At 43.3% G+C, this 24,249-nt stretch overlaps 2 pseudogenes; one reads left to right on the forward strand and one right to left on the reverse strand.

Moving 5' to 3' along the window:
- The first annotated feature begins 1,579 nt into the window (after positions 1 to 1,579).
- LOC129058704 (galactosylgalactosylxylosylprotein 3-beta-glucuronosyltransferase 3-like) lies at positions 1,580 to 4,530 on the forward strand (annotated as a pseudogene).
- A 19,153-nt stretch (positions 4,531 to 23,683) lies between these two features.
- LOC112132875 (U7 small nuclear RNA) lies at positions 23,684 to 23,752 on the reverse strand (annotated as a pseudogene).
- Between the last annotated feature and the right edge of the window lie 497 nt (positions 23,753 to 24,249).

The following is a 24,249-nucleotide window of genomic DNA, read 5'->3' on the forward strand; positions in this document are numbered from 1 at the left end:
AGTTTATTCCAGCGTAAGGCTTGAGGGTAGCCACCCAGGAGACACCAGCTCCAGATGGGGTCAGCATTCCAAAGTGAAGAAGTTAGGGTTTCACCTAGGTGGCTAGAGACAAATTTTAACAGGCTTTCATTTCCCGTAAGAGACCAGTGCATACTTACAGCTATTTGGTAGATTACAGATTGCTACATTCCAAGAAAGGGTACTTTGTTACTCCATGAGGAGGGGTAGTGTTCTCGGGGGGTTGTATCTCTGGTATGGTTTGGTCCTCCTATTTTAATTATTTATAGAAACAAAAGGCAGACGTTGCAGATGCCTGCTGCTCGACTCAGGCTGTAGCCCATTCTTCTCAAGGCTCGGAATAAAGTTCCAACAGCTTTAAGTTTGAATTATTTAACTTCAAATTACTTAAGTCATTTTGTTTACTAATGTGCTAAATAAAGATATGGGCTCTAGGCCGGGTGCAGTGGCTCAGGCCTGTAATCCCAGCACTTTCGGGAGGCCAAGGCAGGTGGATCACCTGAGGTCAGGAGTTCGAGACCAGCCTGGCCAACATGGTGAAACCCCGTCTCTACTAAAAATACAAAAATGAGCCGGGCGTGTTGGCAGGCACTTGTAATCCCAGCTAGTCGGGAGGCTGGGGCAGGAGAATCGCTTGAACCCGGGAGGCGGAGGTTGCAGTGAGCCAAAATGGCATCACTGCATTCCAGGAAAAAAAAAAAAGCTATGGGCTCTATATACTGCACATTGCAGTACATCCAGGTCCTAGGCTTTTATTCAGTAAATTACAGAAAATATTAAAGATATAAAGCAGAAAGTAAGGCAATATTAGGCCTTAGTCAATCTCAGATAGCTTCACCAATTCAGCTCCTAAAAAGGTTATTTATGAAGTGTGAATTGTAGTGGTAGCTACTGTATCATGGTGGTAAATATTCGTTTTGACTTCATGTACATTTTCTATTAAACATTGGAGTCATCCTGATAGACATCGTTGTAACTTCCTGTCAAAACAACATGTGGGACAGGCGTGGTGGCTCATGTGTGTAATTCCAGCACTTTGGGAGGCCAAAGTGGAAGAACTGCTTGAGCCCGGGAATTTGAGAGAAGTCTGGGCCACAAAGTGAGAACCCATCTCTACAAAAAATAAAATAATTAGCTGGAGTGGTGGCTCACACCTGTAGTCCCAGCTACTTGGGAGACTGAGGCAGGAAGATTGCTTGAGCCCAGGAAATCAGGGCCACAGTGAGTTATGATCACACCACTGCACTCCAGCCTGGGCAGCTGAGTGAGACCCTGTCTCAAAAACAAACAAAAAAACCCAACATATTATGAATTATCTTTCCATAGCAGTAAATGGACTATATTTCTATTAAATTATTTCTTTAAAAAAAGTGTAATTGCTTCTGGAATTGAATATGGCTGAAAATGTTTTTGAGCTATAATTTTTTTCACCTTTTTTCCCCTCTGTGCTTTCTTACCTCAAAACGGTTATGTATGTAGCAAGAAAACAGAAGAACCTCACACTAGACTGACTGGCTGTTGTTTCCCAAAAAGCCTGAGCCTATGGAGCAAAATAATATTTGAGAGACCCCGCCTGCTCGGGCGCGGGCGGCGGCAGCGGCCTGGCCATGAAGCTGAAGCTGAAGAACGTGTTTCTCGCCTACTTCCTGGTGTCGATCGCCGGCCTCCTCTACGTGCTGGCCAGCCATGTGACTGCCTTCCTCCCCTGCGGGCAGCAGCCGAGCAGCTACGGCAGAAGGATCTGAGGATTTCCCAACTGCAAGCGGAACTACGACGGCCACCCCCTGCCCCTGCCCAGCCCCCTGAACCCGAGGCCCTGCCTACTATCTATGTTGTTACCCCCACCTATGCCAGGCTGGTACAGAAGGCAGAGCTGGTACAGCTGTCCCAGACACTGAGCCTGGTGCCCCGGCTGCATTGACTGCTGTTGGAGGATGCTGAGGGTCCCACCCCGCTGGTCTCAGGGCTGCTGGCTGCCTCTGGCCTCCTCTTCACACACCTGGTGGTCCTCACGCCCAAAGCCCAGCGGCTTCGGGAGGGCGAGCCTGGCTGGGTTCATCCCCGTGGTGTCGAGCAACGGAACAAGGCCCTGGACTGGCTCTGGGGCAGAGGGAGTGCTGTGGGTGGGGAGAAGGACCCATCACCACCAGGGACCCAAGGAGTCGTGTACTTTGCTGACAATGACAACACCTACAGCCGGGAGCTGTTTGAGGAGATGTGCTGGACCCGTGGTGTCTCAGTGTGGCCTGTGGGGCTGGTGGGCGGCATGCGATTCGAGGGCCCTCAGGTACAGGACGGCCAGGTAGTGGGCTTCGACACAGCATGGGAGCCCAAGAGGCCCTTCCCTGTGGATATGGCCGGATTTGCTGTGGCCCTGCCCTTGCTGTTAGCTAAGCCCAATGCCCAGTTTGATTCCACTGCTCCCCGGAGCCACCTGGAGAGCAGTCTTCTAAGCCACCTTGTGGATCCCAAGGACCTGGAGCCACGGGCTGCCAACTGCACTCGGGTACTGTTGTGGCATACATGGACAGAGAAGCCCAAGATGAAGCAGGAGGAGCAGCTGCAGCGGCAGGGCCGGGGCTCAGACCCAGCAATTGAGGTGTGATGGCAGCCCCACCCCAACTACCACCTTTTTTCAGGCACAGACCTTGTGGGACTCGGCCCCAGGCCTGCCCAGTATGTGATTTTCCAAGTCCTGACCCCTTGAAGCCAGAAGTGGCCCCTCTGCCCCTCCAGGCCCAGGGCATGGTCCTGCTGCTTCACCTCTCCCCCAGCCTGCCATGTGGCACTGCCCACAGGCTGGGGACAAGCAGCCCTTGTATTGAGCCAGGTTGGCCCTGTCTAGGGTGGAACAGAAGGACAGACGGACCCAGGAGGGAGGCCAGCTGAGTAACTGGGTAACTTATTGGGGCTGGGCAAGCACTAGGGGGCTGGAGGAGCTGGGCTGGACCCTCCCCACCTGAGTTGACCCCCTTCCTACCTCCAGAATAAAGAATCTCAACCTGAAAAAAAAAAAAAAATATTTGAAGGAAGAGGCCGAATGCTTAAGAGAAGCAGAAAGAATTGTTTGCCCCAAAATAGAGATGACTCGGGTCTTAGTGGGGGAAAACTATGACACCAAAAGGGAAGGGTTATATTGGTGCCTCCAGGGAGTCTGCTTTAGAGGCCCATGGGTTCCCAACCCTGCCAAATATTAAAGATTTCTGCAGCCCAGCAATAATTTGGGGGTTGAGGAGGCTGGGATGGTGTGGAAAACCACAGGAGCCTACAAAAACAATGGTGGCCTCAGTGGTGGCAGGCAACTTGACATACTTGGTTTTGTGGACTGTGATTAACATACTCTACAAAAGGTAATGTTTTTCTGGGAAGGTGGGACAGGAGAACTAATACTCAAATGCAGGAGTACATGCTTCAAATCCATAAGCCTAAAACTCAGGTGATAAGTTGCTCAGCCACCCAAAAAAAAAGGTGGGGAAGAGGACAGTTGAGGTGCTTGGGGGTTTTTTTTTTTTGAAGATGGAGTCTTGCTCTGTCACCCAGGCTGGAGTGCAGTGGCATGATCTCAGCTCACTACAACTTCTGTCTCCCAGGTTTAAGCGATTCTCCTGCCTCAGCCTCCCAAATAGCTGGGATTACAGGTATGTACCACTGTGTCCAACTAATTTTTGTATTTTTAGTAGAGATGGGGTCTCACCATGTTGGCCAGACTGGTCTTGAACTCCTGACCTCAAGTGATCCACCCACCTTGGCCTCCCAAAGTGCTGGGATTCCAGGCTTGAGCCACCACACCCGGCCTTACTTCCAGTAATCTTTTGATAGAATATTGGAAAGAGATAAAAGACGATAAACATTTGCAGTTATTACCAGGTGTAGAAGAGGAGGCAATATAACATTAATTTTATGACAACCAGGCCGAGCGTGGTGGCTCATGCCTGTAATCCCAGCACTTTGGGAAACGGAGGCAGGCGGATCAGTTGAGTTCAGGAGTTTGAGACCAGCCATGGGCAACATGGCGAGACCTCATCTCTACAAAGAATTTTTTTTTTTTTAATTATGACAACCTTTTGGTGCTCAGGTCAGACTTTTTGCTTCTAGTAATCTTCTGTCTCAGTTGCTAAAACAGGAGGCATCAGTAACAAAAGTGCCCTATAGGCAAGCTAAAACACTTTGATTAGGGGTATTAATAGCTACAGAGTTTAAATTCTCCACTCTTGTCTCCCATCACATTAGCCTCAGCAGAATTCTAATAAAGAGAACATGTGATTTTCTAAAGTTAGAAAGCTCCTGTGTTTCATTTCTAGGACTTCACAGAAAATGCACAGCTCTCATCTGGAGCCTGGAGTGCAAAGAAAACAAAAAAACATCAGCAGCTGGCACCGTAATTATAGTGGCAATGAATCTGTAACAATGAACTAGGAGAATCTACCTGACAGTTCACAGAAGGTCATTTTATCTGGAAAAAAGCACACAGCTATATGATGCAGTGGAGTTTATAGACTAGAGACCTGGAGTTTGGGGGGATTTTGGAGGCAATGTAGAACCTCATTTTTAGAGGAGAGAAACTTATCAACCATGTTGGTGTTGCTTTCAACTGAGTTTGAGCTCGTTTGCATATTACTACCTAAAAATATATAAACTACACAATTTTAAAAACTAGAACATAAACAGAATTTGTTTTCACACAGCGCTTTTCAGCTGTATCTCTGAATGCACCTTGGAAGACTCCAAAGATGCGTCTGTCCTGTAGCAGTTTACCTTGTAACTAGTTTTCCTTTTCTTTATTATCATAGAGTCTTTTTTATTTCAAATGCCACTAACTTTTTTGCCACCAGCTTTTTTAAGTACTCAGTTTTATGGGTGGCTATAACCTTAAGTAAATTTGGGGATCTCTTTATGTAGGCACTTAATATCCAATTTTCTAGACTATTTTATAATGGTTATGCATGCATCTATTTTTTAAAAATGATCCAAACATTTTGAATTTCAAGAATTTTTTCTGATAAATGATTCATAGAATTTTTATTTTGATACAGCCTTGTGTGATTCTCTAGTTCATTTCATCAAACCAATATCTGTTAGTTGCCTTCTAAAATACACAGCATTATAGAGGCAAAGAATACAGCTCCTGTACTCAAGTTGCTTATCTAAGTGAGCTAACATACAGATCTAGTTAAATGACAATATCAGATAAACTGCAGATTAAAGTGTACCTCCAACTGGGACAAGCAGCCCAGGCCGTATGCCACTGAGTTTCCGAGATTTCTGGTGACTGATGACCAGAAGTTGGAACTGTACCTGGATGATCTTCACCTGTTCTGAGATGCATAGACGGATTTCCAGAATAGATACAAATCACACTGGCTGCCCACCTCACAATTAGGCCCCCATTCATCATGTCTGTGCTATATCACCTTTTCAGGTGATAATCTCTGTCTCCTGTAATTCAGAATGGTTGGATTTGAGGCAGCAAGACAAGTCTGGGATTGGGTAATGTCTTCCTAATGCTGGTTGGCATTATAGCTGAAAAGTCAAGAAACATATATCTTTTAAGTTTTCGAGACCTGAAAGAATAAAACACCCCTGTAATTTAAATCCTCTACTGAGACACTGCCCTGTTGTCTTTTAAAGGAGAAACACTAGGACTTTTCTAGTTACAAAAACCCTCTTACAGTACATACATGTCACTCTGTATGTTCAGAATGGCAAATCCCAAATATATATGTGTGCTAAGGACGTGAAATAGTTCATGTGGATGATTACTTATACTGTTAACCCTTGAACAACACAGGTTTGAACTGCAAGGGCCCATTTATGGGTGGATTTTTAAAAATAAATATATTAGAAAATATCGTGGAGATTTGGACAATTTGAAAAAACTCACAGATGAACCGTGTAGCCTAGAAATATCAAAAAAAGTATGTCATGAATATATAGGTATAAATATATAGGTATAAAATATAGGTAGATGCTAGTTTATCATTTACCACCATAAAATATACACAAACCTTTTATAAAAAGTTAAAATTTACCAAAACTTACACACACAGACTGTACATAGCACCATTCAAAGTTGAGAGAAGTATAAACAAACATAAAGATGCAATGTTAAATCATAACTGCATAAAATGAACTACAGCACATACCGTCCTACTGTAGTAATTTCATAGCCAATTCTGTTGCTATTGCAGTGAGCTCATGTTGTATCTGCTTAAAACACCGTGAGACCTTAATCTTCTCCCCATGAGCAGTTCATCTCCCTAGTAAATCGCTTATGGTGGTAAAAAGTGATCTCTCACGGTTCTTATGTATTTTTCACTGTGTTTAGTGCAATACTGTAAACCTTGAATAACACTATGGGACTCATAGAGTGTCACTAATGATGCTGGAAGTGCCCCCAAGAAGCAGAGAAAAGTCATGACGTTACAAGAAAAAGTTGAATTGCTTGATACGTACCATAGAGTGAAGTCTGCAGCTGGGACTGCCCACCATTTCAAGTTAAATAAATCCAGCATAAAGACCACTGCAGAAAAAAAAAAGGAGGCCGGACGTGGTGGCTCACACCTGTAATCCCAGCACTTTGGGAACACCGAGGCAGGCAGATCACGAGGTCAAGAGATCGAGACCATCCTGGCCAACATGGTGAAACCCTGTCTCTACTAAAAATACAAAAATTAGCTGGGCATCGTGGTGCGCACCTGTAGTCCAAGCTACTCGGGAGGCTGAGGCAGGAGAATCGCTTAAACTCGGGAGGCAGAGGTTGCAAGTGAGCCGAGATCATGCCACTGCACTCCAGCCTGGCGACAGAGTGAGACTTCGTCTCAAAAAAAAAAAAAAAAAGGAAATTTATGAAGGTGTCATTATAGCTATGCCAGCAGGCACAAAAACCTTGCACTTTTTGCAAAATACTTTATCTCATATTGAGAATGCAGCTTTTATATAGGTATAGGATTGCTATAAGAAAGGCATACCTATAGACTCTAATATGATTCAAGAAGAAGCAAAGTCACAATATGACAACTTAAAGCAAAAGGAAGGTTAAAGGATCTAAAGCTGGAAAACATAACACCAGCAGTGGAAGGTTTGATGATTTTAGAAAGAGATTTGGCTTTTAAAATGTCAGGATAACAGGAGAAGCAGCTTCTGCTGACCAAGAGGCAGCAGATGAGTTCCCAGATGCCATTAAGAAAATCATTAAAGCCAGGCACCGTAGGTCTCTCCTGTGATCCTAGCACTTTGGGAAGCTGAGGCAGGAGAATAACTTGAGTCCAGGAATTTGAGACCAACCTGGGCAACATGGTGAGACTCCGTCTCAAAAATACGAAAAAAAAAAAGTCATTGAGGGGAAATGATATCTGCCTGATCAGGTTTTTAATACAGATGAAAGTGTCTTATTATGGAAAGAAAAAAAAAGCCACAAAGGACATGTATTAGTAAGGTAGAGAAGTGAGCACCAGGATTTAAGGCAAGAAAGTATAGGCTGACTCTAGTGTTTTATGCAAATGCTATCAGGACTGCCATTATCTAGAAAGCCGCTAATCCCCGAGCCTTGAAGAGAAAAGATAAACACCAGCTGCCAGTCTTGGTGTACGAAAGGCCTGGACAAGGAGAACCCTTTTTCTGGTTTGGCTCCATTGATGCTTTGTTCCTAAAGTCAAGAAGTATCTTGCCAGTAATGGACTGCCTTTTAAAGTTCTTTTGATATTGGACATTGCCCCTGGCCACCCAGAACCCCACAAGCTCAACACTGAAGATGTGAAAGTGGTCTACTTGCCCCGAAACACAACGTCTCTAAATCAGCCTCTAGGTCAGAGGGCCATAAGGACCATTAAGGCTCATTATATACATATGATACCCTAAGGAAAGGAAGAGAACCCCAATAGAGAAAACACATGAAAGTCTGGATTACACCACTAAAGATGGCATCATTGTTATAGAAAAAGCTGTGAAAGTTATCAAGCCCCAAACAATACATTCCTGCAGTTTTCTTCAGCAGGAATGTATTGTTTGGGGCTTGCTAACCTATATGTAACTTGTTCTGTCGTAAATCCAGTTATTATTTATTTTGACAGAACCAAGCGAGGAAATCATAAAAGAGATTGTGAATATGGCAAAAAAAAGGTCGAGGGTGAAGGGTTTTAAGATACCTTGGAGAAATTCAAGAACTAATAGACACGACACTAGAGGAATTAACAGAAGACAGCTTGATGAAGATGAGCACCTCTGAACAGTGCCAAATGATGACGAAAAAGACATAAAAGAAGCAGTGCCAGAAAACAAACTGACATTAGACAACCTGGCAGAAAAATTTCAACGATTCAAGATTGCTTTTGACTTCTCTTACAGCAAGGACTCTTCTATGATAAGGGCACTGAAACTAATGCAAAAAGTAGAAGAAGAATTGGTACTGTACAGAAACAATTTTAGAGAATAGAAAAGTAATGAAAGCCAGATAGAAATTATGATGTATTTCCATAAGGTTACACCAAGTGTGCCTGCCTTTCCTGACTCCTCTTCCGCTTCCTCCATCTTTGTCAGCCCAAGACAGCAAGACCTACCCCGATTCTCTTCCTTCTGCTCCTCAGCCTGCTTAGTGTGAAGATGACAAGGATGAAGACTTGTATGATGACCCACTTTCACTTAATGAATAATAAATATATTTTCTCAAGTTTTTAAAAAAGTTTTCTCTAGCTTACACTATTGTAAGAATGTAGTATATAATACATGTAACATACAAAATATGTGTTAATACAGGTGTCCCCAATTTGAGGAACTGAGCCACAGACCAGGAGGTGAGCAGAGGCTGAGCTAGCAAAGCTTTATCTGTATTTATAGCCGCTCCTTATTGCTTACATTACCACCTGAGCTCCACCTCCTGTCAGATCAGTGGCAGCATTAGATTCTCATAGGAGTGCAAACCTTATTGTTATGGGATCTTTGGGGTGTCGATTTTCTGTCCAGAAACCTCTGTGGCCACGGTGCCTTTGCTTGAGTTCTTGTCCTGCATCCAGGAAGAATGAGATATGCAGACAAGTGAAGGGTGAACAAGATGAAGATGAGCTTTATTGAGTGTTACAACAGCTCAGAGGATCCCAGCAGTGGGTAGCTCCCCTCTGTAGGCAGGTCATCTGTCAAGTGGTCAGTTCTCAGCAGAGAGGAGGCCCTGGAGAGGGTGGCACATCCCTGCCAGCAGGTCATCTCTGCAGCTCTCAGCAGAGAGGGTTGGTCCTCTCTGCAACTGGTTGTCCCATCATCTCCAGCTATCAACAGAGAGGGTAACTTCTCTCTATAGCTGGTTATCCCATCATCTCTCTGCCCTCTTCATCCTCTGGCCATCCTCTGCCCTGTGCTAGCCAAGGCCAGGGCTTTTATGGACTGCAGAGGGGAGGAAGTGTGTGCTGATTGGTCAATAGGCAGCCATGGGCAGGCCTGGAAGTGGTACCATGAGTCCCCTACTCCAGTCCACAGGACTGGCAGCCTGGCCCCCAGCCTTCAGGCCCTCCCTGGCCTGAAGGTGGGGCCTTACTGGGGACCTGCCCCCTTCAGTCCAGGAATCTGTCTGCCTCCTGCTGCCATTTATGGCCCCAGGGCTTGGCCCCAACCCCACTCCAAGATTAGAGCTGGCACTGGGAAGGAGAGAGTCCAGGCAGTGCGAGCAGACACCCCCCAGCCAGCAGGGATGGAGAGGTGGGGGGCCCTTCCCAGCCCCTGAGGATGCAGACTACAGAGATACCCAGGTCCTTCACCTGGGAGGACAGTTACAGCTGCACCCAGGGAGCTTCTGCCCCACCAACTCAGAAGGGGCAGGGTTCCTGCTTGTCCCTGACTCCTGCCTGCTCCATGGAGCAGGAGGCCCAGGTCTGCAGCTGCAGGTCAGGTGGATGCAGCTGCACCCACAAGGGCAGATCCTGCCTTCTCCCAACCCCCTCCAAGAGCACAGAGAGGCTCGGATCCACAGCTGCAGGAGGGTGGGGCTCCTGCCTGCTCCTTAGAGAGCAGGAGGCATGGGTCTGCAGTCACGGTTTGGGTGGTTGCAGCAGCACTGGGGAGCTCCATGAAGTGTGCAGCCCCAGCCACATCACCCTGCTGCAGCTGCTGCCATCACTATCGTGAACTGTGCATTTGAGGGATCTAGGTTATGTACTTCTTACGAAAATCTAATGCCTGATGACCTGTCATTGTCTCCCATCATCCCCAGATGGGACCATCTAGTTGCATGAAAACAAGCTCAGGGCTCCCAATGATTCTACATTACGGTGAGTTGTATAATTATTTCATTATGTATTACAATGTAATAATAATAGATATAAAGTGCACAATAAATGTAATGCACTTGAATCATCCTGAAACCATCCTCCCCACCCCCAACCCTGATCTGTGGACAAACTGTCTTCCACGAAACTGGTCTTTGGTACCAAAAAGGTTGCTGACTGCTGTGTTAATAGACTGTTTATGTTATTAGTAAGGCTTCTGGTCAACAGCAGGTTATTATTAGTGAAGTTCTGGAGGAGTTAAAAGTTTTATGTATAGATTTTTTACTGCATGGGGAGTCGTCACCCCAACCTCCACATTGTTCAAGAGTCAACTGTTGTTCCTTTTGTTTTCCCTTTCAGGATGCCTTTCATGTTCATCATAACCAGAATTGGCCTTTCTAAAAAATTTAGGCAGACTTGTGGTATGATTTGTACCCTGCCTCATTTTTAAGATGATCCTAGCAATGTATGAGTAAACACCAAATAAGTTTCAGAGATAGCATTCAAAAGGAAAGAGATTGTCACCTCATATATGCAATAACCTTAAATACAACGGGCGAACATTTATGTAGCACTTATTGTGAACCAGGCACTGTATTAAATCATTCATTATCTTCTGTAACCCTTACAAATGGGCTATAAAATAGTTACTATTTTTTAAACTTTTAAATGAAGTATAGAAAAGAAACAGTGGTCTCTATTTTCATCCTTGTTTTACAAAGGAGGACACTAAATGCTAGCAAGGTTAAATAATGCCCTCCAGGCTGCTTAATGTTTTTCTCTAATTCCAAAGCAGGAGCTCTTCACTGCCAGATTGTGTGCTCTTATTTTCTTCCTCGCCTTCTGTTATTAGTTTCCTAGGGCTATTGTAACAAGTTACCACAAACTTGGTGGCCTGGAGCAACAGAAATTTATCCTTTCACGGTTTTGGAGGCCAAGTCCAAACTTACATGTAAGTACGGCTGTGCTCCCCCTGAAGGCTCTGGGGGAGAATCTGATCTTGCCTCCTCCAGCTTCTGGTGGTTCCAGGCATTCCTTGGCTTAGGGTTACATAATGCCACTCTCTGCCTCTGCCTTCATGTGGGCTTCTCCTCTGTATGCCTTCTTTTCCGTCTAAGGACACTTGTCATTTGGTTTAGTCCTACCTGGGTAATCCTGGACAATCTCATCTGAAGATTCTTAATTACTTCTACAAAGACTCTTCTTCCAAATAAGGTCACATTCTAGGTTTTGAGGGTTAAGATGTGGACATATCTTTTGCAGGACCACCATTTAACCTATTACACCTTCCTAATGCGATTCCTATGGGTTGGAGCTGTCGTTTATACGATGTTGAGAGCTTAACAGACTCATAGAATACTAAGTGGAGAGTGAATCCCAGAGATCATCTCCACATTTTCAACAGGATAAACTTAGTTCCAAAGGAGAGGTGGCTGATTCGTGATAACACAGCAAGGTCACAGCAGATTCAAGACCATGCTTAAACTTCCTGATGCCTTATCCAATGGCCATTTCACACTATCAGAGAATGATTATATCATTTTGTGATTAAGAATGTTTTTCATCTCATAGTGTTTTTCATCTGTCAAAGAATCATGGTAAAAACAATTATCAGTAGTCTCTGTGACAAATTTCTGTCAGATCTCAAGCCCTTAAAAAGTTTTTTTTTTTTTCACTAATGGGCTAAGTTTCACATGGCTAGGAAAGCTACATAATTATCTCTCTCCGTGGCCAACTGCTTAAGGGATTAGGTCCAAATCTTAGAATCTCATCAATTCCCTGCCTTCCAGGCCAAATAAATTACTTTTCCTTGGATGGCTTTTGTGTTAGAAATTTTTGCTGCAACTTCAAACAAATGTCAAAGGGTACTGCAAGGCAGACAGACCTTTGAGGAACATACACAATATACGGGCTTGAGAATTGTTCTGGGGCATTGTAACTTCTCACCCTCAGAGAGGGTATGCAAGGGTTGGGGAGGGGATTTGTGAGAATTCCCTTGGAAAGAGTTGTTGGGGTGCTTTCAGTCCTACCTTCTCACCCAGCATCTGCCCCCACATCAAGCCTAGTGGGAAGGGCTCAGCTATGTCTACTCTGCATTGGAGAAATTGAGTAGCCTAGCATTTACTAAATCCTTGGGGAACCAGATACAGAGATAGCTGCCAACCCTGGTGGCCAGAGACAGGGAGAGTTGCTGCTGCATTCCCAGAGTTGGTGGGTGCTGAAAAAGCCTGAGTGCTCCCAAGGATCAGATGAGCAGGTGTGGGGTTGCCAAAGGTCCTGCCCAATTGTTCCAAGGAGAGGGGCAAACAGGCCTCAACAGAGAAATACTAAAAGCATCACAGCACTCCTTTACTCTGAAAGAGTAAGCAGTGAGCCTGAGGGGAGTGAATCCACCAGGTCAAGCAAACTGCAGGTGAGAAGTCCCAGTAAAATGCTTTAAAGAACCCATGAAAGAACTCCAGAGTCTCCAAATAACCACAGAAGATCCTCCATAACAAGAGAGTCAGCTTGAAACATTACCCCAGCCCAGAGAATGTGAGCTGGGCTTTCCACAGCACCAGCCAGGTAAGAACTCTCCCACTTCACCTCCCTCTCCTCCACCCTCTGCTCAAATGCAGGAAGGATGAGAAACAGCGGTCAGCTGGGGAAGTGGGGCGGGTGGAAAGGAGGTAATTTAGGAGCAGCCAATCCTGTGTGTTCCTCAGGAGTCAATAACCCCCCTGGAATAGGCCTTATCTGAGGGAGAGGGAGTAACTATAGTTTCAAATGAAGTCTCAAGCTTTGACAATGGAACTAATTTCTGAAATGAGACTGTTTTGCAATTTAAAGGGGCCTCAGGACTTTGTGTTAGCAAACAGTGACTAGAAAAGTCATGGGCTGGCCGGGCGCGGTGGCTCACGTCTGTAATCCCAGCACTTTGGGAGGCCGAGGCGGGTGGATCACCTGAGTTCAGGAGTTTGAGACCAGCCTGGCCAATATTATGAAACTCTGTCTCTACTAAAAATACAAAAATTAGCTGGGCATGGTGGAGCACACCTGTAATTCCAGCTACTTGGGAGGCAGAGACAGGAGAATTGCTTGAACCCAGGAGGTGGAGGTTGCAGTGAGCCGAGATTGTGCCACTGCGCTCCAGCTTGGGCAACAGAGCAAGACTCTGTCTCAAAAAAAAGAAAAGAAAAGAAAAGTCATGGGCCTACTGACCACTTCCATCCAGGGTCAGAGGAAGAACTTTCTTCATTAAGTAGATTTTAAATGGACAGTTGAAGAACAAAATTAAAATATCTGTGTAGTTGATAGGTTCCTGTTCAAATTAGCAGTTACACTGTGTTGAAAACAAAAGCCACAATCTCAAACACCTGTCGATGAACAATTGGAGATCTATCACTCTTTAACAAAACAATGTTTGTTATTGTAGGACAATGCTGGCAGAGATGGGTCTCATCTTGTGATGACTTCAGCAGACTGTCACTAGCAGTGTGTGGTGAATAGTGTGCCTTTAGTTTGCCGGACTTCTCTTCCAGTTGTCCTCTCTCAGGAGCAAAAGGAGCAAAACACAGTCTATTCACTTTTCCTTATAGAGCAGGTTAGCCATTTCTTATTATGTAAGCTTCTGACCTCCATACTCACAGGGTCAAGTTGGTTTTCCTAATAGTAATGATAATTCCTTCTCTAATAATAATTCTGAAGTCAACTGAAGAGACAGTGTTTTTCATCCCCACTGCACTTGATAGTAACCAAAAATGAGCTTCTCATTTTGTACATTTAAAAGATAATCTTTTTTCTTCAGTAAAAATTACACAGCTGTCAAAACCATGAAACTCACATACATGGTGAGACTTTGCTTGGCTACCATTCAATGTTTCTGGTTCCTAGTGGTTATTAAAGAGTTATAAGCTGCATATTCACTCAAGCTTCTAAATTCTTATCCATAAAGTCTGCTCAATCCAACTATAGGACTGACAAAAGTAAAGAGTGCCAAATTAGTGGCCAGGTTATTGGTAATGATTTCATGACATTTCCAACAGGATGAGGGTCTGGATGTCATAAAACTAGGAAGCTTTCCACTATTTAAAACCATTCAGCTGAAGAATGTTCTGGTAAATAAGAGATGATTGACAGGATTTTAAAAATAACTCATGATCTTAGACTGTGAAGAATTACATATCATTTGCAATTGACAAGACATTTGTCACAGGAAAAAAAATTACATACTGAAACCATTCCTAGCTCTGATTGTAATATCCTAAAATATTTCCAATTTCTCAAAGGTTATTAAAACATTTAAAAATATCTCCTCACCATAATTTCTATTAACTTCAGTTTTTAAAATATGTATGTAAAGTTATAACCATAAGGTAAGTTGTATGATTTAACTTTATAACAGTTCATACCAGATACATTTATAAACATCAATACTATGCCTCTAAGTTGTAACACATTGGGGGACTCAAATAATCACTAACATTGCCTGAGGCACTTCTGGAACTCTTCTTTGGAATTATCTTTAGAGTTGGTCTATGAACCAGACCAGAAAACAAACAAAACAGAAAGTCATATTATTTCATGGATCTATCTTCTATTTCTTTTAAAAAAGAATGAACAGATTACAAGGGGGGAAACTAGCCCAACCCGACATTAAAACATACTAAAAAGCCTCTGTAATTAAAACAATGAGTTACTGGTGCAAAAATAGATGAGTGAAATAATCTAGAGCGGAGATTAACAGTCTATGGTTCAAGGTTATATATTTTTGTAGGTAAAGTGCTATTGGAACACAGCCATGTCTATTCATTTACAAATTGTTTATGATTGCTTTTGCCTATAATAGCAGAGATCTTGTAGCCTGCAGTCCTAAGTATTTACTGTATGGCCCTTTAAAAAAAAGTTTGCTGGCCAGGCGCAGTGGCTCACACCTGTAATCTCAGCACTTTGGGATGCGGAGGCAAGCGGATCATGAGTTCAAGAGATTGTGACCACCCTGGGCAACATGGTGAAACCCTGTCTCCACTAAAAATACAAAAATTAGCTGGGTGTGGTGGCACATGCCTGTAGTCCCAGCTACTCGGGAGGCTGAGGCAGGAGAATTGCTTGAACCCGGGAGGCGGAGCTTGCAGTGAACCGAGATGGCGCCCTGAACTTCAGCCTGGAGACAGAGCGAGATTCCATCTCAAAAATAAAAAAAAGTTTGCCAACTCCTGGACTAGAGTGTCCTGAGATACATTCAAGTGCATATAAAAATTTAGCATATGATAAAGTTGGCATCTTAACTTTATCCAACTCAACTTTATGCCAACTATTCAACCCAGTAGTTGGCATCTACTGGGATAAAGATAGAGTTTTAAGTAAATGGTGCTGGGACAATTAATTCACCATTTGGAAAAAGATAAAATTAGATCCATACTTCACACCCATATATAGGAATAAATTCCAAATGGGTCAAGATTCTAAATAAGAGGAAATTAAATCATGCAAGTATTACGCAAACACATGGATGAATACTTCTTAAATCTCTGTGTAGGGAAACGCTTTCTAATTATGATTCAAAATCTGGAGTCAATGAGAGAAAATATTGATAAATTTTACTATGTAAAAATGAAAAAAATTAACATGCAAACCCACCGTAAACAGACACACACAACACACAAAAAAAGACTGAAAATTTGGCAAAAAATATTTCAACATATGTCAAAGACAAAGGGCTAATATCTTTAATATATGAAGAACTCTTAAAAACTGAGTAACAAAGAACCACAAATCTCATTTTAAAAACTGGGAAAAGAAACAGGCAATTCACACAAAATATACAAAAATGGTGCTTAAACATATAAAAAGATACCCAAACTCACTCATACTTAGAGAAATGTGAATTCAAAGATCATTCTAGGTACCATTTCTCACCTATAGTATTGATGAAAATTGCAAATTAAAAATTATGACAACACATTATGAGGCTCTGGGGAAATGGGCAGTCTCATTTATACATTGCTGATGGGAATGCAAACTTTTTGGGGCAGAATATGGCAATATCTAACAAGATATATTACCAATCCTCCTCCAAGTCCTGGATAATTTAAAGAAAACTCAAATTTAGGATCTCATCTTGAAGTCAGTTTTTTTCCTTTGTTCTCATTCTAGCTCTTCATCCCTGTGATTAGGCCCAGGTTTTGTGATCCTGTCTTCTTTTTTTTTTTAATTTTATTATTATTATACTTTAAGTTTTAGGGTACATGTGCACAATGTGCAGGTTTGTTACATATGTATACATGTGCCGTGCTGGTGTGCTGCACCCATTGACTCGTCATTTAGCATTAGGTATATCTCCTAAAGCTATCCCTCCCACCTCCCCCCACCCCACAACAGTCCCCAGAGTGTGATGTTCCCCTTCCTGTGTCCATGTGTTCTCATTGTTCAATTCCCATCTATGAGTGAGAACATGCAGTGTTTGGTTTTTTGTCCTTGCGATAGTTTACTGAGAATGATGATTTCCAATTTCATCCATGTCCCTACAAAGGACATGAACTCATCATTTTTTATGGCTGCATAGTATTCCATGGTGTATATGTGCCACATTTTCTTAATCCAGTCTATCATTGTTGGACATTTGGGTTGGTTCCAAGTCTTTGCTATTGTGAATAGTGCCGCAATAAACATATGTGTGCATATGTCTTTATAGCAGCATGATTTATAGTCCTTTGGGTATATACCCAGTAATGGGATGGCTAGGTCAAATGGTATTTCTAGTTCTAGATCCTTGAGGAATCGCCACACTGACTTCCACAAGGGTCAAACTAGTTTACAGTCCCACCAACAGTGTAAAAGTGTTCCTATTTCTCCACATCCTCTCCAGCACCTGTTGTTTCCTGACTTTTTAATGATTGCCATTCTAACTGGTGTGAGATGGTATCTCATTGTGGTTTTGATTTGCATTTCTCTGATGGCCAGTGATGGTGAGCATTTTTTCATGTGTTTTTTGGCTGCATAAATGTCTTCTTTTGAGAAGTGTCTGTTCATGTCCTTCGCCCACTTTTTGATGGGGTTGTTTGTTTTTTCTTGTAAATTTGTTGGAGTTCATTGTAGATTCTGGCCCTTTGTCAGATGAGTAGGTTGTGAAAATTTTCTCCCATTTTGTAGGTTGCCTGTTCACTCTGATGGTAGTTTCTTTTGCTGTGTAGAAGCTCTTTAGTTTAATTAGATCCCATTTGTCAGTTTTGGCTTTTGTTGCCATTGCTTTTGGTGTTTTAGACATGAAGTCCTTGCCCATGCCTATGTCCTGAATGGTAATGCCTAGGTTTTCTTCTAGGGTTTTTATGGTTTTAGGTCTAACATTTAAGTCTTTAATCCATCTTGAATTAATTTTTGTATAAGGTGTAAGGAAGGGATCCAGTTTCAGCTTTCTACATATGGCTAGCCAGTTTTCCCAGCACCATTTATTAAATATGGAATCCTTTCCCCATTGCTTGTTTTTGTCAGGTTTGTCAAAGATCAGATAGTTGTAGATATGCAGCGTTATTTCTGAGGGCTCTGTTCTGTTCCATTGATCTATATCTCTGTTTTGGTACCAGTACCATGCTGTTTTGGTTACTGTAGCCTTGTAGTATAGTTTGAAGTCAGGTAGTGTGATGCCTCCAGCTTTGTTCTTTTGGCTTAGGATTGACATGGCGATGTGGGCTCTTTTTTGGTTCCATATGAACTTTAAAGTAGTTTTTTCCAATTCTGTGAAGAAAGAAAGTCATTGGTAGTTTGATGGGGATGGCATTGAATCTATAAATTACCTTGGGCAGTATGGCCATTTTCACGATATTGATTCTTCCTACCCATGAGCATGGAATGTTCTTCCATTTGTTTGTATCCTCTTTTATTTCATTGAGCAGTGGTTTGTAGTTCTCCTTGAAGATGTCCTTCACGTCCCTTGTAAGTTGGATTCCTAGGTATTTTATTCTCTTTGAAGCAACTGTGAATGGGAGTTCACTCATGATTTGGCTCTCTGTTTGTCTGTTATTGGTATATAAGAATGCTTGTGATTTTTGCACATTGATTTTATATCCTGAGACTTTGCTGAAGTTGTTTATCAGCTTAAGGAGATTTTGGGCTGAGACAATGGGGTTTTCTAGATATGCAATCATGTCATCTGCAAACAGGGACAATTTGACTTCCTCTTTTCCTAATTGAATACCCTTTATTTTCTTCTCCTGCCTAATTGCCCTGGCCAGAACTTCCAACACTATGTTGAATAGGAGTGATGAGAGAGGGCATCCCTGTCTTGTGCCAGTTTTCAAAGGGAATGCTTCCAGTTTTTGCCCATTCAGTATGATATTGGCTGTGGGTTTGTCATAGATAGCTCTGTCAGTCCTGCTCTGTGTTCTAATGACCTGAATTCATATGTGGGTTGTGGAGCTAAACCACCATCAAGAAGGGAAGTCTATATACCCATACAGCCACATTCATCACAAGTTTCTGTTGGAAGCTTGTTAAACTCATTACAAGACAGATTAGTTCAGTTCAGTTTCAAATGCACATTTATAAGGTAATCATCTCTATCTGCTAAGTATCAATATAGTAAAGTTAAGTTTTGTTTCCATTTTATCTTTACGATAAAGCTGTTTTATCCTTTTCCCCTTTTCAAATGAAAAAAAAATCTCTAGTTTCATGAAACAGTTGAAAACTAGAGTATGAAATAAAATCTGCTTTTAGTCAGGCGTGGTGGCTCACACCTGTAATTGGAGTTTGAGACCAGCCTGGGCAACATGGTGAAATTATGCCTCTATAAAAATACAAAAGTTAGCGAGGTGTGGTAGCACATTTCTGTAATCCGAGCTACCCAGGAGGCTAAGGTGGGAGAATCACCTGAGCCAGGGAGGTCAAGGCTGCAGTGAGCTGTGATCATTCCACTGCACTCTAGCATGGGTAACAGAGTGACACCCTGTCTCAAAAAAAGAAGGAAGGAAGGAAGGAAGGAAAGAAAGAAAAATCTGCTTTCTAAAAATATTTTGATTACAAAAGTAATGAAACTCCCTGTTTAAAAAAAATCATCCTTACAGAAATGAAGAAAGTGAAAAATCTAATTACCCCATTCAACACTGTTAACAGTGTGGTATGGCCAGGCACGGTGGCTCATGCTTGTAATCCCAGCACTTTGGGAGGCTGAGGCAGGTGGATCATGAGGTCAGGAGATAGAGACCATCCTTGGCAACATGGTGAAACCCTGTCTCTACTAAAAATACAGAAATTAGCTGGGCATGGTGGCTCGTGCCTGTAATCTGAGCTACTTGAGAGGCTGAGGCAGGAGAATTGCTTGAACCTGGGAGACAGAAGTTGCAGTGAGCTGAGATCACACCACTGCACTCCAGCCTGGGTGACAGAGAGAGACTCTCTCTCAAAAAAAAAAAAAAAAAAATTGTGGTATGTATAGAAATTTCCTCTACTTACAATCTTTTATAAGTGGGTATATATGGAAAAGTTACACTACAGTAAAAACCTCACTGTTTCTCCCAATTACCAATGGATGAAGTTAGTGGATAATTGCATAGTCTTGTCTCATTGGACTTAATGAACACGTGGACTTAGTAATGAACAAATGGGCTTATTAAAAGCCATTTGAGGACAAGCACGGTAGCTCATGCCTGTAATCCCAGCACTTTGGGAGGCTGAGGCAGGCAGATCATGAGGTCAAGAGATTGGGACCAGCCTGGCCAGTATGGTGAAATCCCATCTCTACTAAAAATACAAAAAATTAGATGGGTGTGGTAGCACGTGTGGGTAGTCCCAGCTACTTGGAAGGCTGAGGCAGGAGAATCACTTGACCCCAGGAGGCGGAGGTTGCAGTGAACCAAGATTGCATTGCGCCACTGCACTCCGGCTTGGTGACAGAGTAAGACTCTGTCTCAAAAAAAAAAAAAAAAAAAAAAAGCCTTTTGAATCCTGTTGAGGAGCATCTGTCTTCCCCAGGTTTTCTGTGTGTTGCTAACATCTGATGAATTTCGAATATTAGGCTTCCTCAGGAATGTATACTGTATAATGTTTAATTTTCCCAGAACCTTTCTTTCTCTCCAACAAATACTTCTTCCTAGATGACACGCAATGTAGAGGTCAGCTGAGGTACACAAACCCCACCTTATCCCTTGATTTTTCTTTAAACCACCTACCATTCTCAATTTTCACCATCTGCGAAAATTTTCAAGTGCTCTGCTAAGATTTCTGAAAGTGTTCATGGATTTAATTTTAAGTCTCCTTGGCCCCATGGATGATATCTGTTTCACCCTCATGTCATCTCAGAATGCAAAGCTCAAACCCATTTCCAGTTCCCACAAGAAATCTCTTCACCCCAAGAATGTTATATTCAAAGTTTGGAGGATTGCCTCCCATGGTATTCAGCCTGCCTGTTACCAGCCCTATGGCCTCCCTTTTCTCTCCTTCCCTTCTGAATCCTCTCCCCGTGATATGGTTTGGCTGTGTCTCCATCCAAATCTCATCTTGAGTTGCAGTTCCCATAATTCCCACGTCATGGGATGGACCTGATGGGAGGTAATTGAATCATGGGGTGGTTACCCTTATGCTGTTCTCGTGATAGAGAGTGAGTTCTCATGAGATCTGATAGGTTTATAAAGGGCTTTTCCCCCATTGGCTTGGCATTTCTTCTTCTTGCCATCATGTGAAGAAAGATGTGTTTGCTTCCCCTTCCACCATGATTGTAAGTTTTCTGAGGCCTCCCCAGCCATGCAGAACTGTGAATCAATTAAACCTCTTTGCTTTATAAATTATCATCTTGGGAATGTCCTTATAGCATTGTGAGAACAGACTAATATGGTAAATTGGTACCACAGAGAGTAGGGTGCTGCTGTAAAGACACTAGAAAATGTGGAAGTGACATTGGAACTGGGAAACAGGCAGAGGTTGGAACAGTCTGGAGGACTCAGAAGAAGGCAGGAAAGTGTGGGAAAATTTGGAACTTCCTAGAGACTTGTGGAATGGCTTTGGCCTAAACGCTGATAGTGATATGGACAATGAAGTCCAGGCTGAGGTGGTTTCAGATGGAGATGAGGAACTTGCTGGGAACTGGAGCAAAGGTGACTCTTGCTATGCTTAACAAAAAGACTGGTGGCTTTTTGTCTCTTTCCTAGAGATCTGTGGAACTTTGAACTTGAGAGAGATGATTTAGGGTATCTGGCAGAAAAATATTTCTAAGTGGCAAAGCGTTCAAGAGGAAGCAGAGCATAAAAGTTTGAAAAATTTACAGTCTAACGATGAAATAGTAAAGAAAACCCATTTCCTGGGGAGAAATTCAGGCCAGCTGCAGAAGTTTGCATAAGTAATAAGGAGCCAAATGTTAATCACCAAGGCAATGGGGAAAATGTCTTCAGGGCATGTCAGAGACACTCGTGGCAGCCCCTCCCATCACAGGCCTGGAGGCTTAGGAGGGAAAAATGGTTTCCTGGGCTGGCCCAGGGACCCCCTGCTCTGTGCAGCCTCGAGACATGGTGCCCTGCCTTCCAGCTGCTTCAGCTCTAGCCTTGGCTAAAAGGAGCCAATGTACAGCTCAGGCCATTGCTTCAGAGGATGTGAGCCCCATACCTTGGCAGCTTCCACGTGGTGTTGGGCCTGCGGGTGTGCAGAAGACAAGAACTGAGGTTTGGGAACCTCCGCCTAGACTTCAGAGGATGTATAGGAATGCCTGCATGTCTAGGCAGAAGTCTGCTGCAGGGTTGGCGCCCTCATGGAGAACCTCTGCTAGGGCAGTGCAGAAGGGAAATGTGGGGTTGGAGTCCCCACACAGAGTCCCCACTGGGCACTGCCTAGTGGAGCTGTGAGAAGAGGACTGTCATCCTCCAGGTCCCAGAATGGTAGATCAACTGATGGCTTGCACCATGCACCTGGAAAAGCTGCAGACACTCAACACCAGCCATGAAAGCAGCCGGAAGACAGGCTGTATCCTGCAAAGCTGCAGAGACAGAGCTGTCCAAGACTGTAGGAGCCCACCTCTTGCATCAGTGTGACCTGGATGTGAGACACGGAGTCAAAGGAGATTATTTCAGAGCTTTAAGATTTGACTGCCCCACTGGATTTCAGACTTGCATGAGGCCTATATCCCCTTCATTTTGGCCAATTTCTCCCATTTGCAGTGGGTGCATTTACCCAATGCCTGTACCCACGTTGTATCCAGGAAGTAACTAACTTGTTTTTGATTTTAGAGGCTTTTAGGTGGAAGGGACTTGCCTTTTTCTCAGTTGAGACTTTACTTGGACTTGGACTTTTGGGTTAATGCTGAAATATGCTTAGACTTTGAATTATGTGCCTGTAGTCCCAGCTACTCAGGAGGCTGAGGCATAAGAATTACTTGAACCTGGGAGGTGGAGGTTGCAATCAGCTGAAATCACACCACTGCACTCCAGCCTGAGTGACAGAGGATGTATAGGAATGCCTGCATGTCTAGGCAGAAGTCTGCTGCAGGGGTGGAGCCCTCATGGAGAACCTCTGCTAGGGCAGTGCAGAAAAGAAATATGGGGTTGCAGCCGCCATGCAGAGTCCCCACTGTCTCAAAAATTAAAATAAAAAAAAAGACTTTGGGGGACTGTTGGGAAGGCATGATTGTGTTTTGAAATGTGAGGACATGCTATTTGGGAGGGGCCAGGAGTAGAATGATATGGTTTGGCTGTGTCACCACCCAAATCTCATCTTGAATTGTAGTTCCCCCAAATCCCCATGTGTCATGGGAGGGACATTGTGGGAGGTAATTGAATCATGGGGGCATAAGAATCATGGGGGCAGTTACCCCTATGCTACTGTTCTCATGACAGTGAGTGAGTTCTCACAAGATCTAATGGTTTTATAAGGAGATTTTCCCCCTTTTGCTTGGCACTTCTCCTTCCTGCCATCATATGAAGAAGAATGTGTTTACTTCCCCTTCCACCATGATCGTAAGTTTCCTGAGGCTTCTCCAGCCATGTGGAACTGTTAGTGAATTAAACTTCTTTCCTTTATAAATTACCCAGTCTCAGGCATGTCCTTATGGCAGCGTGAGAAGGGGCTAATACAACCGCAACCCCAGATTCTTCTCTTCATTTATTCAGGTAATGTCTTCTTTTTGAAAGTCAGTAGTTCTCAAAATGTGGTTTCTGAACCTGCAACATTAGCACCACCCAGGAGTGTGTTAGAAATGCAAACTCTCAAGCTCTACCTCAGGTCTTCTAAGTGAGAAACTCTGAAGGTGAACTGACCAGCACATCTGTGTTTTAGCAACCCCAGGGTTTCTGCTGCATGCTAAAGTTTAAGGACTTCTGCACCCAAACACAAGGTTTACAGTCTTCCCCATGTTTGCCTCTGAAGTAATTTTATAAAGACACCTTTCCCCCAAAAAGGAATCTTTGCACCAGCTACTAAGAGAATAAATATATCCCTATCTTACTATATTCCAAATCCGTGGTGGTTCCCCCTTCTCCTATAGTAACCAGAAAACCTGCCAGATAAATTCTAAAAGAGATGTAACATTTTATTATAATACATTTGCTTCTTGCTTTTCTGACTCTTTCTCTCTGATCAGACACCTTCCTTGTTGCTGACCACAGAGGTGGAACCAGGGACCTGAACATCCCCTTGACCACATCCTGTCTGCTGAGTTGCTGAGCCACTCTTGAGTGACCTAGCTGGGTCATGCCTCTGGGTATCTAATAGACAGGGGATTCACAGTAGGACAGTTAGGTCTACACACATGTAAGAGCATTTGAGGGTAAGATGTGCATGGAATTGACTAGCAAACATTAAGATAGTTGGAAGGTTAATATAAATTAAAGGAACTCCCATTACACCAACAGGTATCAGCTTAAAGTTTTTGCATTACCTCAGATAAGCAGAAGAGACACTGGAAAGGAAGAAGCATGGCAGCAACCAAAACCCCAACTCCCACCCTGCCCTGGAAGGTCATGAGTAAATCTTCCCAAGAAGTAGGGAATACTACCTGACCAGGTCATGAATAAATTTTCCCAGGAAG

The sequence above is a fragment of the Pongo abelii genome, chromosome 2, assembly GCF_028885655.2.
Source record: "Pongo abelii isolate AG06213 chromosome 2, NHGRI_mPonAbe1-v2.0_pri, whole genome shotgun sequence".
NCBI classification, from domain to species: domain Eukaryota; kingdom Metazoa; phylum Chordata; class Mammalia; order Primates; family Hominidae; genus Pongo; species Pongo abelii.